The following is a 17,673-nucleotide window of genomic DNA, read 5'->3' as shown; positions in this document are numbered from 1 at the left end:
GTTATTTCATATATATAAAAGATTCATATGAATATTTAAAAATATTATTAGAAATATATTAGAAATATTTTACATCTGAAATTTTTCCAAATCATGCGTCTTTAATAAGTGCTACTTGTATCAACTATCAATTGTCCAAAATAAAAAAGAACAATATTCTAGAAAAAGAAAGGACAGTATGTCACTGTTTAATCTTTCATTGGTTATATAATACAGTCTGAACTGATGGCTAGTGTGTTGGTCACTGAAATATCAATATTTCATAGTTAAAACAATGACTGCAGTAGACAAGTTGATTGTTAGTTTTCATAAGTCAATGGCAAAATATCTTACAACATAACTATTGTAATAAAATATAAAACTACAAGAACAAAAATTAGGCTTTACTCAGAGAAATACAGAAAAATGTAGTTTAGAACTTACAAAGATTGGGTAGAAGGGGAGAGTAAGAATGGGAGAGAGGAAAGATATAGGATGGAGGGGAAAAAGGGGGAAGATAGAAAAAGAGGTCAGTATGTGTGTATGTGAAAATGCAAAAAAAAACCTTATCGTTACATAAACCAATTATAGATAGACATAAATATTTCAACTTTGTCATTTTGATGTATATAAAAATAATAAAATGAAATTCTCTAAAGAATTCACAGATAAAATATTACCAGTACAAAAAAGAATTTTCCTCAAATTGTATTAAGCTGTACAAGTGTTATTGCCCCACCTCATCCCACTTTCTCCTCCCCCAGTCCATTTCACTATGTCTAACAGCTAAATCGCCCTCAACTTACATCTTACCATCTTAAGACTATGGAAACTTAACTATTTGAACCTGCAAGTACACTTTAGCAGGTGCAAATTCATTTGACTATATCCCTAAAAAAATGCAAAAGTGGGCAGCAACATTGGTTTATGTGTACAACTCTCTAACTGGCATTTTCCAGAGGTACAGTCAAATGAAATCATACCTGCTAAAGCACAATTTCATTTGACTATACCTCTAGAATATAACAGTTACTTACCTATGGTTGCCATTCTTGTAACAAAGACAAAATTAGATAAATTTTAAGGATTCTTTTCTTTGTTTTTGATAAAATAAAACTAAATTTTACAATGATAGGAATTCATCATAACTGGCAACATTTGACTTATCCAAACTTGACAACACCCATTTTATTTATTTTTTTTTTTAAGAATTACTATCACTAGGTACAGGTGTGGATGTGTGGTAAGAAGATTGCTTCCCAACCACATGGTTCCAGGTTCATTCCTATTGCATGGCACCTTGGGCAAATGTCTTCTGCTATAGCCTCAGGCTGACCAAAGCTTTGTGAGTGGATTTGGAAGACGGAAACTAAAAGAAGCTATATATATGTATAAATATGTATATACATATATATCTATGTGTGTATGTCTTTGCGTCTGTGTTTGTGCCCCCATCATCACTTGACAACTAGTGCTGGTGTGTTTACAGTTCAGTAAAAGAGACCGAGAGAATAAGTACTACACTTAAAAAAATTTTAAACAAGTCCCGAGGTCAATTTGTTCAACTAAAACTCTTCAAGGCAGTGCTCCAGCATGGCCACAGTCAAATGACTGAAACAAGTAAAAGAATGAAAGAAAGTAAAAGAATTATATCATCATTGGTTTGATTTCTTATATTAAAGATTACTTTAATATCATTAGGTGTATCATTATACATCTAACTTTTGAGTTTCTAATATTTTCTCTAACCATCACTTCATGACAAGATTTTCCCCTCAACATCTCTATCCCACACTGCTCTACAATTTCTGTCATGTAAAAAGCATACTGTAAAGTGATTGGCATTAGGAAGTGCATCCAGCTGTAGAAGCCAAGCAAAACAGACTATGGAACTTGGTGTGGCTTCTGGCTTCGCCAGCACCTGTGAAACCATCCAGCCTATACCAGCATGAAAAATTGGCATTAAATGATAATGATTCTCAAGCAGTAACCAGCAAAGCAAACCCTTTTTACCTTTCCTTCTGTAATGGTGCTCCCAACTTTAAAAAGCTTATTGTATAATGTATGTTGTTTACGTAAACACTGATACTTTTAAATTCAACTCAGTTGCATAATAGAGTTTATCTCTAAGATTCATTTTATATATTCAACAGATCATCATACAGAACTTGTTTCCCTGCCAGTCTCCTGCTTTTACTGCTTAAATCTCACTGTTATACATGTTATACCTCTTAGTCTAACACATTACAATTTATCTGCTAACTAAAGAAATACTTTGCAAGTTGTTCTGAACCCAGTATATGTTAGATCACCAAAGTAACAGAGTTTGGCTCCTATCTTAAATAGTAATAAATTAGCCTTTGAGACATGTCTGAAGAACTACTAGACATCCTGCTTCTTATGCTATGTATTTATTGATTACATTCCATTCATAAAATAGCTCCAAATTACCACTCGTCTTTAAGGAACTTGATGAAGTTGGATTGTTAGACCCCTTGTAATTCTCAAACTTTAATTTCAAATTACTGATGTCCCATGAGTAGCCTTCTATTCAAAGGGTTTTTTAACCCAATATTTACAAGCTATTAATTATAGCTTTATTTGCTTCAAGATCCACCATTCTAAAAAAATTATTCCTAATTATAGAATTACCCAGTTTTAAATCTTTTAAAAGGTTAGAATTAAAAGAACTGTGTGTAAACAGAAATGAAATCAAAAACCTCAAATCAAAATTATTTATTTTAATGTAACATTCTTGAATCTACGAATTAGAATTTTATAGTTTCTCATCAACAATTTCCATTCACTGTATGATCCTAGACAAAAAAGATATTCACAGCATGCATGAAGTTTATATATATGTGTGTATGTGGGTGGGTGTGTGTACATGCACACACTGAATTTCAAGAATGAATAATCAACACCAAGATGGTAGATAACTCTTTTTAAAATATATGTTAATTTTCTGGAACCTGAGGTTTCATGCCCACAAAATTATCAATTTTTTCAACCAGAATTCATATCACAAGTGATAGTCCACCATTATATGATAGCAGTGTGTCACTTACGATTTGAATTCTAGTTGAAAAATTGTTGATTTTTGTTAGTATGAAACCTTGGTTTCCAGAAAGTTAATATAAATTCTATTAAAAAGTATACATATATATTTGTTGATTTTATCTGCCAATTTTCAGCTCAAATTTTTTCAGTAACCACATATTTCAAGTCACTACATGTTAGCATTATAATGTCAAACATTGTTCCACATGACAATATTAGTAAAAAAAAAAAAAAGAGAGAGAGAGAAAGAGAAAGAGAGGGGGGAAATTATTTATAAATTCTGTTGACAAAAAAGTTAAATGAGTTGTAAAACCTAATGCATACATTTAAAGACATTTTATCATTGCTTTATCCTTCATCTCTTCAACAACAGTTGGGAGCTTCTATGTTGTTCCTTAATCAGAAATAGCAGCAGAATTTCCTTCAAATCACACTTTGTCTTAAATAAGAAAGATACACTAGACTATGTAGTCCTTGATATACAAAAATACAACTAACTGCAAGAATATTTTCGATTACAGGTCTGCTTGATCAGGACTGATGTTGAGGCCAAACAACGTTTTACTACAAAAATGTACTCAATCTTTCCTAACAGTTAAGCATTAAATCTTCAAAAGAAAATACATTCATCAACAGTCGCTATCTAGAACAGGTGCTATCTAGAACAGGTGCTATCTAGAACAGGTGCTATCTAGAAATAAAAAGAATGTTAAAAACATTAAAAAATAGAGAGATCCTCATAAAGAATACTTCAAGAATCTCCAGATCTAAGATTTACATCGAAAACTAAAAGAAAGTTAAACTACAGCTTCCAGAGAAAGTAACATTAAGCTAAAATGGGCAGATAGTTCCCAGGTTTTTACTCAGAAAGAAAGAAAAAATCAATTCCTCTACATTTTATTTTAATAGTCTACAAATGTAGGGGTTTTTTTTTTTTTGTTTTTCTGTCTCCATCACCTTTATCTATGATGAATTTCTCAGAAAATTAAAAAATGCACTTCTTTTTTTTTTTTTTTTGTGCAATGGCTTAAAAGCTATCATTTGAATTACAATGAATGTGGAAGGGGGCACATTTGTTTCTTTTTCTTCCTCATAAATAACTCACTGGATTGGCAAGCCTACATTTTTTTCCCCTGAACACAAAGAGTGAGTTTGTTATCAAATCCTTTTTAAAACTGAAGCTACAATGAAAAGCCTGAGTGAATTTAAACAATACTAAAACTTCATTGATTAAATACTGTTTGAGAGAGAATGGGGTCGTGAAAGCAGGATAAGAGACAAGGAGAGAGAATCAGATAAAGTTAGAAATGAAAAAGCAATTGACATCTATCATTAAATTATTAATCAGAGGTTCCCCTGGTTAATATTCAGACAGCCCAATAAGTTTCATGATAGATATTAGAAACATTGGGCTTTAATTTTCTATCCCTCGCAATTAGCAAAAGTCTAGTCTGAAATATCACTTTCTTTCAAGTGGGTTTGGTTCTTCGTGTCAAATCATTTCAATCTGTTATTAGTCCTTTCATTCCATTTTTATCAATGTTTAATGGCTAACACACACACACATACATGCATGCATGCACACATACACACATACAGTGTAAGCAATGGTCACCAATAAAAAGCAACTGATGCAAGCCAGTTTCCACATCATGTCCTTACAAATTAGTTCTCAGAGGACTTCCAGTAATGGATAATGCGGTAAATATTTAATAACAATAAAGCAACAATCAAATTAGATAAGTGTATGTGTGTGTGTGTAAATATATATATATATATATAATTACATATATACTTTATCTATTACTTGCTTTAGACACTGGACTGCAGCCATGCTGGGGCACTGCCTAGAAGAGTTTTAGTTGAACAAAACAAACCCAGTACTTATTTTTTAAGTCCTGTACTTATTCTATTTTGTTGAACTGCTAAGTTATGAAAATGTAAACAAATACCAGTTGTCAAGCAGTGGGTGAGGAAAACATACACACATACAAACAGACAAATGAACTTTCAGTTTTTGTTAATCAAATTCACTCAAAAGAGTTTGGTCAGCATGGAACTATAGTAGAAGACACTTACCCAAGATACCACACAGTGGAACTGAACCTGAGATCATGTGGTTGCAAAGCAAGCTTCTTAACTGCACAGTCATAACCATGCATAATTATACACAAAGCAATAGGTCTCTACAAATGACTTAAAGACTCTTAAAATTTTACTTGCTGTCATTTAAAAGCATCAGCACATACAAATGAGAAGAAATTTATATTTTACTTTCATAAAACATCAGTAGCCTAATAAAAAAAAATGTTTAAACCTTATCCTTTGACTGAGCTAATATTTTAGCCAATATTAGGTAAAAGATAATTAGACAATTTATCCTGAATAATAAATATGAGAAAAAAATTAATAACCCTCATGGCTAATTTCAGTTTCCGATAGAGAGAACACATGAAATACTGTCTTTATTCGGTTTTTCATAGACTAAACTATATTCCCTTACTATTTCCTTACTAGATAAAAAGAGAGAAAACAGTTTAAATGGATTAATAAATAACTTTGTTAAGTCTGTGGAATATTTCATTAAAAAATAAAATTAAAATTCGTTGTCCATACATTTTGTTATATTACAATTTCTAAAAATTTCTAACCTATTTCTAATCATTAGAAACTTGGAATTTAGACACATCAAATAATTAAGTATAAATATGCAAGCTTCTTAACATCATTTGATATAATGAACTCCTTGTTTGTTGCTGGAGTTGCATTATGCTGTGTATTCTTAGTCAACTCACTTAAATATTTGAATGTCTTGGTGGAATAGATTTCAATCAATTAACTCATAAAAGACAACTGACTGATTTACCCAAGGGAGGAATTGTGCATTATCTGCTTAATGCTATAAAAACTCAAGATAAAATACTTCTCTTACAAATCAATATCAACTTTCCACAAAAAAAAAAATTTGTTCTAAAATGAAACTAGTTTTAACAAAATGTTCAGTTAACATTAAGGGATTACTAAAATGTGGGTCACATTTTAGTAATCAGTAGAAACACCAAGACATGCTAATATTACCAAAAGAAATAATGTGGATCCCAAAGTTAGTCATCCTACTAAAACATATTTACAAACAACATAAAACATAAAGAGTAGAAGTATTACAGTAAGGTTTTCTCTGTGTTTTATTTATTTATTTATTTATTTTGTTGTTTTCCTATTTTATAAACTCATTAGTGATATGCATGTTAATCTCATAGAGAAAGACAATAGTTCATCTAACAGAAGAAACAAATGAGAAGTGAAAAGAAATTTACTTTAACCTGTCCAAAGCATTTTCATTAGTTTGTCCTAAACATCCATGTTTGTTTTCAGACTTTTAAATAGCCCTTGTTTCATATGCTCTGACTAAAATAAAGTTTTCCATTCATAAATCCCAAGTCACACTCGCAGTCGAAAAAATTATGAATGTGTATCATATATAATGCATAGACACCAGGGAAATACATCCTGTGTATTACATGTAAAACACAGGAAAGGCAAAGGGATAAAGATGCTGTTTTTATGTTTTAGTAACCAGAAAATGTACATGTTCATAAAAAATGGATAATGTTAGTTACAAAACAATGTTCTAGTCAGGTAATCTAGAGATAAAAGTATGTGAGGAACCCCATTCATACAAGCTACCAGGCAGTACATTATATGATGAAACTGAAGTTATTGTAGATAACTGGAAGTGGTGTCCATCAATGGCATGTCATATGTAATGGAACAGTTTGTTAATTATACTGAAGTTATGAGAACTTTTAACAGTAGTAAATCTGGCAAAACAAGTACTGAACCAAGATTAAAAATATAATTTAAATTGATCCAAGAGGGAAAAATCTCTATAAGTGTTGTATTAGTTTCAAATATACTTTAAAAATAGGAAGTGTTCATTCAGTAAAAGGATAAGATAAAAGTAAATCAATATTCTAGTACAATAAAGCAAAGAACAATAAAGTAGAAATATTCAACAAGACATTTATATGCCTGTCCACTGCTTTAAACATACTCACTGACAAGCACACATTTTACATTTGATAATAACATCACATTTAATAATGTGATTTATGTAATTCATGAATAGAATTTGATCAACAACACTCAAATTGTCAGTCACAGGATATCAGAATGCTTCACTTAGCAAAGCAGAAAATTCTAAATTAAAAAAAAAAATTCAATTTATTTCCAATCAATCACAAGAACTTTGTTTTAAGTGTTTGACATGTCATACGAAGGTGATGCCGAAATCGCCTAAAAGAATTATCCATAGAAAAAAATTAAATCAATAACAAAAAATTGTTTATAAAAAAAATAAGTAAATTTAAACAAAATAATTACAATTAAGTAAACATTATCACAAAATGAAAAACCTTTTACTGTAATTAAAAAATATATCTCAAATTATGTGATAACTACAAACATATACTTATATATTTATTTATATATACAAACATACAAACAAGTAAATATGCACACGTGTGTGTGTGCATACATATATATATGTATGTACATGTGTGTGTGTGTGTGTGTGTGTGTGTGTGTGTGTGTATATGTATGTATGTATGTATACATATGTGTATATATATATGTGTATGCATATGTAGTAGCATAGCAGGATAGCTGAATTACATCCCTTTGCTGGTTAATGCCACCAGGTGATGTCGCAGCTAACACCTATATATTCCGGTGGTGGAGAGCGATCTTTCTCTCTCACCAAATGAACACCAAGGAGCACTGATCTCCGACCACAGACCACATGCATCTACCATTGTCCTAATGACGTTTGCCTGGCAGTCTTGTTATTACCGTCGTTCTAATGATACTTGCCTAATAGACTTCAGACCACTGTCATTTTCCTGCGTTATCATGGCGATTTGTTCAGCAACTAACTCTACCACCACAGCTTAAGAGACAATTGTAGAGTTACCAACTTTGTTGACACCTGCTATGAATTTGTAACAGTAAGTCCAAGCTATGAACTGAATATGTTTTCTGACTAAGCTTCACATAAGACACCGTACATGCATTTCTGATACCCTTGCAATTTTGTCCTGCAACTAGTTAGTGTTTACTTCTTATCCAAAGCATCCACAATGTGTTAATATTTGATTTCTTACATCGTGTGAAAAACTGTGTTTGTATCCTCTATCCCAAATAAATTTTATTTATCATTGTATGGAGTCTCATCTTACTTTTATGACAGAACAGTGTTACACAACCTAAATTTAGTGGAATACTACATGGATACCTCCACACCACTGAGTTTGGTGTAATGTCGTGCCTATACACTGCTAAATATATATACATACTAGCAAACACACCCATCCTTTGGACAGTTTAAGCTACTTTGGTGGTATTTTTTTTCTACCTAGAAGGTTTATGAGTAGCATGGCAATCTATGTTTCTGATTAAGCTAGGAACGATAAATGAAATTGAAGGTTGGCTATTGTGGAGGTCGTCGCACTTTAATGATCATAGAACATATAAGTTTGCAAGTGATGCAAAGTAGAGCTACTAAAGTATTTTGAGAGTAGATTACGGATAATGGCTACAAAATATAGTTGTTTTACATCAAAGTGAAATTTCTTGTCAGAAACAGCCACATAAGTGGTGTAAGGAAATTGAAGGAAGACATTGAAACTTCCCCTCTTGAGTTTATTTTATTCAACAGCAAAGGGAGCTATTTTGCAGAGAGATAAGCTAACAAAAGCCTCTTTATTCTGTCTTCCCACATAGCTTGCACATAAACTAACAGCGAATGCTACAAAGTGAAACTGGTATGGAGCTTTCTGAAAGGTATGTATAGCTTTCACTAGTGGAAGTAAAACTCTTATTTAAAGGTTGATTCTTTGGGACGAATCATACGTGATTGTTTAAAAAGGGCAAGAATGACAATGCTAAAATGTATTTGAAACAATGACCAACAGTTAAAATATCATAATGGATGGGTAAATAAGCATCCTTAAAGTGAAACAACAGTATCAAAGGTAAGCAAAGGTATCAACAAATACAAGACAGGGAAGTGAACAACTTTCAAGTAACTCAGAATAGGTAAAGGTAAGCTTACCAACGTTTAATGCAGTTTAAATATGTAGATTAAGTTAGTTTGGTATTGGACATTTTCATGTACAGTGTTCCTAGTGAATCACTGTTGTAGGTAGACAGTGGAAATAAATAGACAAAATCCTTTCAGTTTTATAAAAAGATTAAAAAAGTATGGAAGACCCTACATACAAAAAATCTATCTCCATTTATGTCCAATGACATGGGAGTTCTGGGCAAAATGTTATAGTGCTTGACCATCGCTGGGACATATATAATATGTGCGTAAAGTTTGATGAAAATCGGTTGAGAATTGTAGAAATGTAAGTGCTAGTCATTATACATGCACATACTGTGATTTATATAGGTGGACAGTGGAAATAAATAAGTAGACAAAATCCTTTCACTTCTATAAAAAGATTTTAAAAAGTATGGAAAACCTTACATACAAAAAAACTATGTGCATCTATGTCCATTTATGTGGAAGCTCTGGGCAAAATGTTATAGTGCATGACCATCCTTGGGACATATATAATGTGTGTAAAGTTTGGTGAAAATCAGGTGAGAATTGTGAAAAGGCATTAGTCATTATACATACACATGAGGATAGCTGTGTGAAGAGGTGTCACACCCTAACTGTGGAGGAAACCTATTGAAGAGGTAGACCCAGGAAGACATGGGATGAGCATAACCTTCACACGTTGGGCCTCACAGAGGCAATGACAAGCGACCAAGCCCTTTGGAGATATGCTGTGCTTGAGAAGCCAAGTGAGATCGTAGCCATGGTCAATGCCAGTGTCGCATAACTGGCCCATCTAAAAGTACTCTTCAATCGTAGGGCAATATGCTGTGCTTGTGAAGACCTGTGGAACCAAGTGAAAGCATAGTCATGGTTGATGCCAGTGCCGCTTGACTGGCACCCATGTCGGTGGCACATAAAAAGCACCATTCAAGCATGGCCCATGCCAGTGCCACCTGGCCAGCACCCATGTAGAAACCTTGCCAAATCAGATTGGAGCCTGGTGCAGCCTCCCAGTCCTCAGTCAAACCATCCAACCCATACCAGCTTGTAAAGTGGACGTTAAACGACGATGATGATGCTGATATGTATATATACACATGTATGTATATACACATGTATGTATATGTATATACACACATGTATGTATATATACATCATTTTTAGCATTGCATAAATATTGTAATAGAAACACTGGCATGTTGACAATATTTTGGTATTATTCAGTTAGATTTCAAGTCGCCTTCAAAGTATTACAAAGAACTTTGGCAAAAATCAATAAAATCTTGACCACTGGCCATTGTTGATTGAATTATTAAAACAATGCCAATGCACATGGTTTGGATAATTATCTAATCACCACATTTGGTGGAATATTTGTACTACTAGGCTAGTGATTTGATAATCACAAGTTCTAACCATGCATCAAGCACAATATTATGCCCAGAAGTAACACATTCCATGCTACTTACTTGCTTGTTTTAACCATTATTCAAACCCCTCATCTCATTCAATGGAGAATGATATGGAGTCTGGTTTGAATTGCAGGAGCTGCCAGTCCTCTATACAATCAAATTATAGTTTGGCAAAGTTTCCAAAACAGTCCAAGATCACAGAATATTCAGTTGGTTACCTGTGTACCACAGATCTGCTTAAGTAGAGCAGGAACCAATGAGAGAGCCTTTATAAGGATCACTGAAACTACTAGAAATAGCAACTAAATCTGCTAAGCTCACACCCTGTCTTCAAAAAAGACAAGGAGGTTGAGAGGATACCTTGAATAATATAGTCCTGAACAGTGGCAGTTCATGTATAGGCACTGTGAAACTGCAGCACCCCCTATTTCCTCTCGATATTATCAATAACATTCAATATAATGAATCCTTTTTTTCTTTAATTCTTTCTTTATACTTGCACATTATACAATCCTTAAGCTTAATGTCAGCAACCATTTCCTAGTTTATGAAAAAATTACAAAAATCCTTGTATAGAACTGTGCGCTTTACAGTTCCAGCAATGCAGTGTTTGACTGTTGTGAACATGCTCACATATCCGAGATAGGAAGCTTCACGTTAGGGAGAGGGAGCACTGTCATTCACGCACTGCTGGTGAATGGTAGTGTTTCTTTTTGGCTTCACATATGTTGTGTTTGAATGTGAATAAAGTGTAGAATTAGATTATTATCCTGCTTCCAGCTTCAGTGTTGCTGCCAGGACTTGAAAAATAAGGCCAATTTTCCCCTTATTTTGTGATTTAGTGAGGACTTTTGAAAAACAAGTGGGAATTCACAGCGGTCTTCAGTGAACAAATTAAACACTACCTGGCAGTGGCTAAAACGTGAACTGATCAAGTTTATGTATAAATATTCTTTCTATATATTTATTTCCTTTCACACAATATTAAAACAATGGCTAAAAATTTTCTGAAGCAGCACCCCACTAATTTTATCTACGAGCTGCCACTGGTTCTGAATACACTCCATTTTCCAGCACGCAAGTCAAATTCGTCATCATCAAGATCCCTTAACTGATGCAGCCAATCGTTGGGGCATCACTCCAGATGCTTTCATAGTCAGCCACCACCACTGGTCTCTTTTTTCTGTATACATAACAGGTTTGCAGTTTTGTGACCTGCCCAGTCCTTGAAGCTGTCAAACTAAGATTTTCCCTGTCTACCTCTCTTTCATCCTCACTCAACTGTGCCCTGAAGATTTTCAACAGGGAGTTGTGGCGAGATACATGACTACACCAGGCAAACTTTGTCTTTTTATCTGTGCAAGGAGTGTTTCCTGCCTGCTAGCACATTTGTTGACTTGCTGTCTTACAAAACTATTTGTTTTGTGCTTTATGTACAGGATGTGTAGCAGCCTCTTGAAGTACATGTGCTCAGATACCTGGATTTTTTTGCTCCATGTCAACTGTAAGATTCCAGTTTCTACACCCATACAGAATGCTCAAAGTTACCAGGGATTTGTACATTGAGTATTGTTGCAAAATTAATGGAATTGATTTTCTTTTCCATATGGTGTTCAGCTTTTCTTTTCCATATGGTGGCAGCAGAGGCTAAACTGAATTTTTGTTATTTCCTTTTGAGACCTGTTCTCCTTGGTCAAGGTGGATTCTAAGTACTTGGAGACGTCCACTTTGTCAAGTACTTCTTCATTCAGCATGATGTTGATTACTGTATTCTAATTGTTACTATTAACCAGGATCTTGCTTTTTTCTGAGCTGATCTCCATCCCATATGCTCCTGATACTTTTTCCAGTCTCTTGGTGAGCTTCTGTAATTCTACTTCACTGCTTCCTAACAGGTCAATATCATCAGCAAAGCACAGGTTGGAAATGGGCCATCCTCCAATGGAAACAGTGTGATGGCAGTCTTGAAGTGTCTTTTGCATGATGTTCTCCAGGAAGATGTTAAAAAGTACTGGAGAGAGGTGACATCCTTGCTGAACATCCACTGTTGTCCTGAATAATTCTCTGATCTTGTTCAAGAGAACTGCACTGCTTGAGTTTTCATACAGTGCTTGGATTACTTCGATGAGGTTGTTGCTGAAGAAGCAATTCTTCATCAGCTGCCACAACCCATCATGCCAAACATGGTCAAAAGACTTTTCAAAAGCGAAGTTGTGATAGTCTGGTGTTGCAGATGTTCCTCAGTGAGCAGTCTAATGTCAAATATCTGCTCCACATTACTCCTAGAATATGGAGGACCAAAGCATATCAAGGCACTAACAGTGATCTGTCAGAAGATATGGGAGTGAAGCAGTGGCCAAAAGAGTGGACCCAATCACTGGTAACATAAGAATCTGCTAGAATTGTAGAACAATCAGCCTAATCTGCTACCACAGCAAAGTATTGCTAAGAGTTCTAGTAAACAGACTTAAAGGGAAGGTCAAAGAAATCCTTACAGAAAAACAGGTAGAATTTAGGCTCAAAAGGAGTAATGTGGAGCAGATATTTACCAAGTTGAATTATTCAGATCAAAATTAATAGTCAAAAAAGATAGATCAATTTATACACCAAGACAACTTCAGAGGACCAAAATTTCCACATGAAATGCAGCAGGATTTGGAAATAGGGTGACGATGTTTAAATGTTTACACTATATATGTTACCTTGTACAGTACATTAAGATTGTATACAGTACATTAAGAACATACAATACATTAAGATTGGATGGTGAACACTAGACACTTTTGATCAAAGCCACATGCATTAATCTATGGCTTTTAATTACAACAATGGTTGGGAAACAAATATATAAAATATAAGTAAAATTAACTATTTATAACAAACTTAAATGATACTTTGAAAAAAAAAATGTTTAAACTATCTCACAGAAATTAATTCAGATAATAATAGTTTCAAGAAAATTATAGTTAATTTCTTGCAGGTGGAGTCTGTTAACAGAATTTATTGATTCAGTATAATTTTATGGCAATACAGTCTCCATCATCCACTAACAGAATAATTAACATTATATTTATCTGATGAAATTTTACTTGAGTAATTACTAAAAATCAATTTCATTATGCTTTTAATAATTATATGGTGGGGTGACTTTTTTCTCCAAAAGAGCAATTAGTGATATGTGGAACAGTTTGTACTGAAAATTTGAACCAGAGTCACAAGCCCAATTCAACTCACAAGAATAAATAAAATTGATCTAAGTGTGTGTGTGTGTGTGTGTGTGTGTGCGTGCGCGTGCGTGCGCGCGTTTGCTTCTTTTTAATATTTACTTTTTATCTTTTACTTGTTTCAGTCATTTGACTGTGACCACACTGGGGCACTACTTTAAAGAATTTTTTATTGAATGAATTGACCCCAGTACTTATTTTCTTAAAAGCCTGGTACTTCTTCCATTGGTATCTCTTTGCCGAACCACTAAGTTATGGGGATGCAAATACACCACCACTGGTTGTGAAGAAGTGTTGGAGGACAAACTCAGAACAAAGACACACATACGCATATATATATATATAATGGGCTTCTTTCAGTTTCTGTCTACCAAATCCACTTGCCCAAGGTGTCATGTGGTTGGGAAGCAAACTTCTTACAACACAAACACTCCTGTGCGTATAACCACTCATAAGCCTTTTTTTTTAATATAAATTATTTCATGTTACAACTGGTTAAATTGTTACATGAAATGTAAGATCTTATTTATATCACAGCTGGATTGATTTTTTATGCCTAGGTATTAGTCAGCTGAGTTTTTTTATACTTTATTTTATGGTAGTCAGAGAAGATATATCCAGTTGAACTAACTATATTATATTTACTTGTAGTTATATTATCAAGCAAGAAGAATGAAAAGACAAATCATGCACTAAGTAGATTTCAATGTTCCATAATAGAATTTAGAAAGCAATATATGTTGCCCTAACTAATTTTGTAAATTGAATTTTTTTTTTTTAAATGGTACTTTTAAGGATAAATTCTTCATTAATTAAAATTACATTTTGCCACTATGCTAGAACCAAACAATCTATCTGGTTTTAATCCAAAATTTAAATCCTTCTTATACTCAAAAACTTATGTTCATTACAAATTCCCTTTCTACTTGAAAAGCATAAATCTTTCAATTAAACCAAGATGTGTAATTTGATTCAATATTGAAAAACTGAAAAACTAAAGCTAAAGAATGAAAGAGAAAAAGGAAAGAAACACAGTTTCTAATAATATTTTGTTTAAATCATAACAGGAATGATTAGATTATGATTAATGAATGAAAGATCCTAAAGCAAAGGTAATAGTTTCAAATACACATTAAAAAACAGAAGGTAAAATACATTATCTAAAATTTAACTTAGGTGAGACATCTTTATATAAAATACAAAAGTACTCAAAAACAAAAAACAAAAGTAAGATTAAGAAATTCAAAATTTACATATTGTTATAGCAAGAATACTGTGTTGTATAATTACACATTTTTCAATTAAGCAGACAAAGGCAATCACAAATGATTATGCATATAATTATTATTTAGATACACTGAATGCATGATACTCAACCCATTACAGCTACATTTTGGGGTTATGTTTCGTTTCAATAGCAATTACTATAAAATTTTGTTTGTAAGTAGAAAAGTGAAGGAGTACTTGTCCTCTGATCAATGATCAACAAAGCATGAATACTGATAGGGCAATACGTTCCCTGTTATCTAATTGTAGGTTCATATCTCTCCAGTCAATTTAGCGTTGATCAATTCCTCCACAAGTCAACTTGTCACTCACCAATAGTTTCAAAATATTCTTAACTTTTCATATACATATATATATATACACATACATATATACATGTATCTACATATACCTATACATACATACACATATACATGTATCTATATATACCTATACATACATACACACATATATATATAAATATATGTACAAATAAATATATATACATACGTGTACATACCTATACAAACATGCATATACATACATATATATACATACATATATACATACATATCCATATTTTGAAAAATAACCCCAAGGCAATCGGTAGAAATGTATGCAAGTCATATTTCATGAAGACAATTCGTGTATAATTCTGCAAGTTATATTGTTTCTAGAACAGTTGTGCTGATGAGAACTCGGATGTTGTTACGTAAATAAAACGTTAATGTATGAAACCACTGTACACAACTAATTCTTTAGTCTGCACATTTCTCATTTTGTCTTATTCTGGTGTGTTGCAAAGTTTTTTTTTTTTCTGGAGAAGATTATTCTGTTACTAATGCCTTTTTATATACATATATATTTATTTATATAAGGGCATTACTATACATGAATGCCTCACGCTAAGAGGGACTCTAAGGTCAAACTACCATAATACACATACATGTATATATATACGCATATATATACATGTATATATATATATAAATATATACTTATATATATACATGTATATATATATATGCATATATATATACATGTATATATATACATATATATACATGTTTATATATATATACATGTATATATAGATATACATGTATATATATATATACATGTATATATATATATACATGTATATATATATATATATACATGTATATATATATATATACATATATATATATATATACTTATATACATGTATATATATATACATATATACATGTATATATATATGTATATATACATATATATACATATACATATATATACATATATATATATACATATATATACATATATATATATATACATATATATACATATATATATATATATATACATATATATATATACATATATATACATATATATATATATATATACATATATACATGTATATATATATGTATATATACATATATATACATATAAATATATACATGTATATATATATGTATATATACATATATATACATATAAATATATACATATATATACATATATATATATACATATATATACATATATATACATGTATATATACATATATATACATATACATATATATACATGTATATATATATATATATATATATATATATATATATATATACGTATATATACATATACATACATATATATAGATGTATATATATATATATATATATATATATATATATACGTATATATACATATGGTGGTTGTCTACTCCTCACACAGAGTTTGACCACCTCCTGCACCTACATCTTAGCCCTTTCATGGCGTCTGATATATATATATATATATATATATATACATACATATATATATATATATATATATATACATATATATATATATATATATATATATACATATATATATATATATGCATATATACATATATATACATATATATATATATATATACACATATATATATATATATATGCATATATACACATATATATATATATGCATATATACACATATATATATAATATATATATGCATATATACACATATATATATATATATATACATATATATATATACACATATATATATATATGCATATATACACATATATATATATATAGACATACATATACATATATACACATATATATATAGACATATATATACATATATATATATATGCATATATATATATATATGCATATATATATATGCATATATATATATATATGCATATATATATATATGCATATATATATATATGCATATATATATATATGCATATATATATATATGCATATATATATATATGCATATATATATATATGCATATATATATATATATGCATATATATATATATATGCATATATATATATATATGCATATATATATATATATGCATATATATATATATGCATATATATATATGCATATATATATATATGCATATATATATATATGCATATATATATATATGCATATATATATATATATATATATATATACATATATACATATACATATAAATATATATATAGAGGCGATGGCTTCTTGGAGCTAATTCACGGCAGCTTTCGTCCTAATTTTGGGACTGCCATGTTGGCTTGGCGATAACTATTAATTTCCAGTACCGCTGCCGTAGTCTCCTTTAGAGAG

The 17,673-nt window shown here is 31.3% G+C and overlaps 1 protein-coding gene and 1 long non-coding RNA gene across 8 annotated transcripts in view; one reads left to right on the top strand and one right to left on the bottom strand.

Annotated features, from left to right (window-relative positions):
• LOC106879475 (uncharacterized) overlaps positions 1 to 17,673 on the bottom strand; it is a 419,118-nt gene that overhangs the window by 365,264 nt on the left and 36,181 nt on the right. The gene's annotated exons all lie outside the window — the stretch shown is intronic.
• LOC128248900 (uncharacterized) overlaps positions 7,729 to 17,673 on the top strand; it is a 105,354-nt gene continuing 95,409 nt past the window's right edge. The window contains exons 1-2 of the long non-coding RNA XR_016243406.1: positions 7,729 to 8,045; positions 8,821 to 8,880. This is a non-coding gene — a long non-coding RNA (uncharacterized LOC128248900). The remainder of the gene's footprint in view (positions 8,046 to 8,820; positions 8,881 to 17,673) is intronic.

The sequence above is a fragment of the Octopus bimaculoides genome, chromosome 10 (genome assembly GCF_046866305.1).
Source record: "Octopus bimaculoides isolate indiv1 chromosome 10, ASM4686630v1, whole genome shotgun sequence".
Classification (NCBI taxonomy): domain Eukaryota; kingdom Metazoa; phylum Mollusca; class Cephalopoda; order Octopoda; family Octopodidae; genus Octopus; species Octopus bimaculoides.
This window is presented reverse-complemented; position numbering and strand designations above follow the sequence as displayed.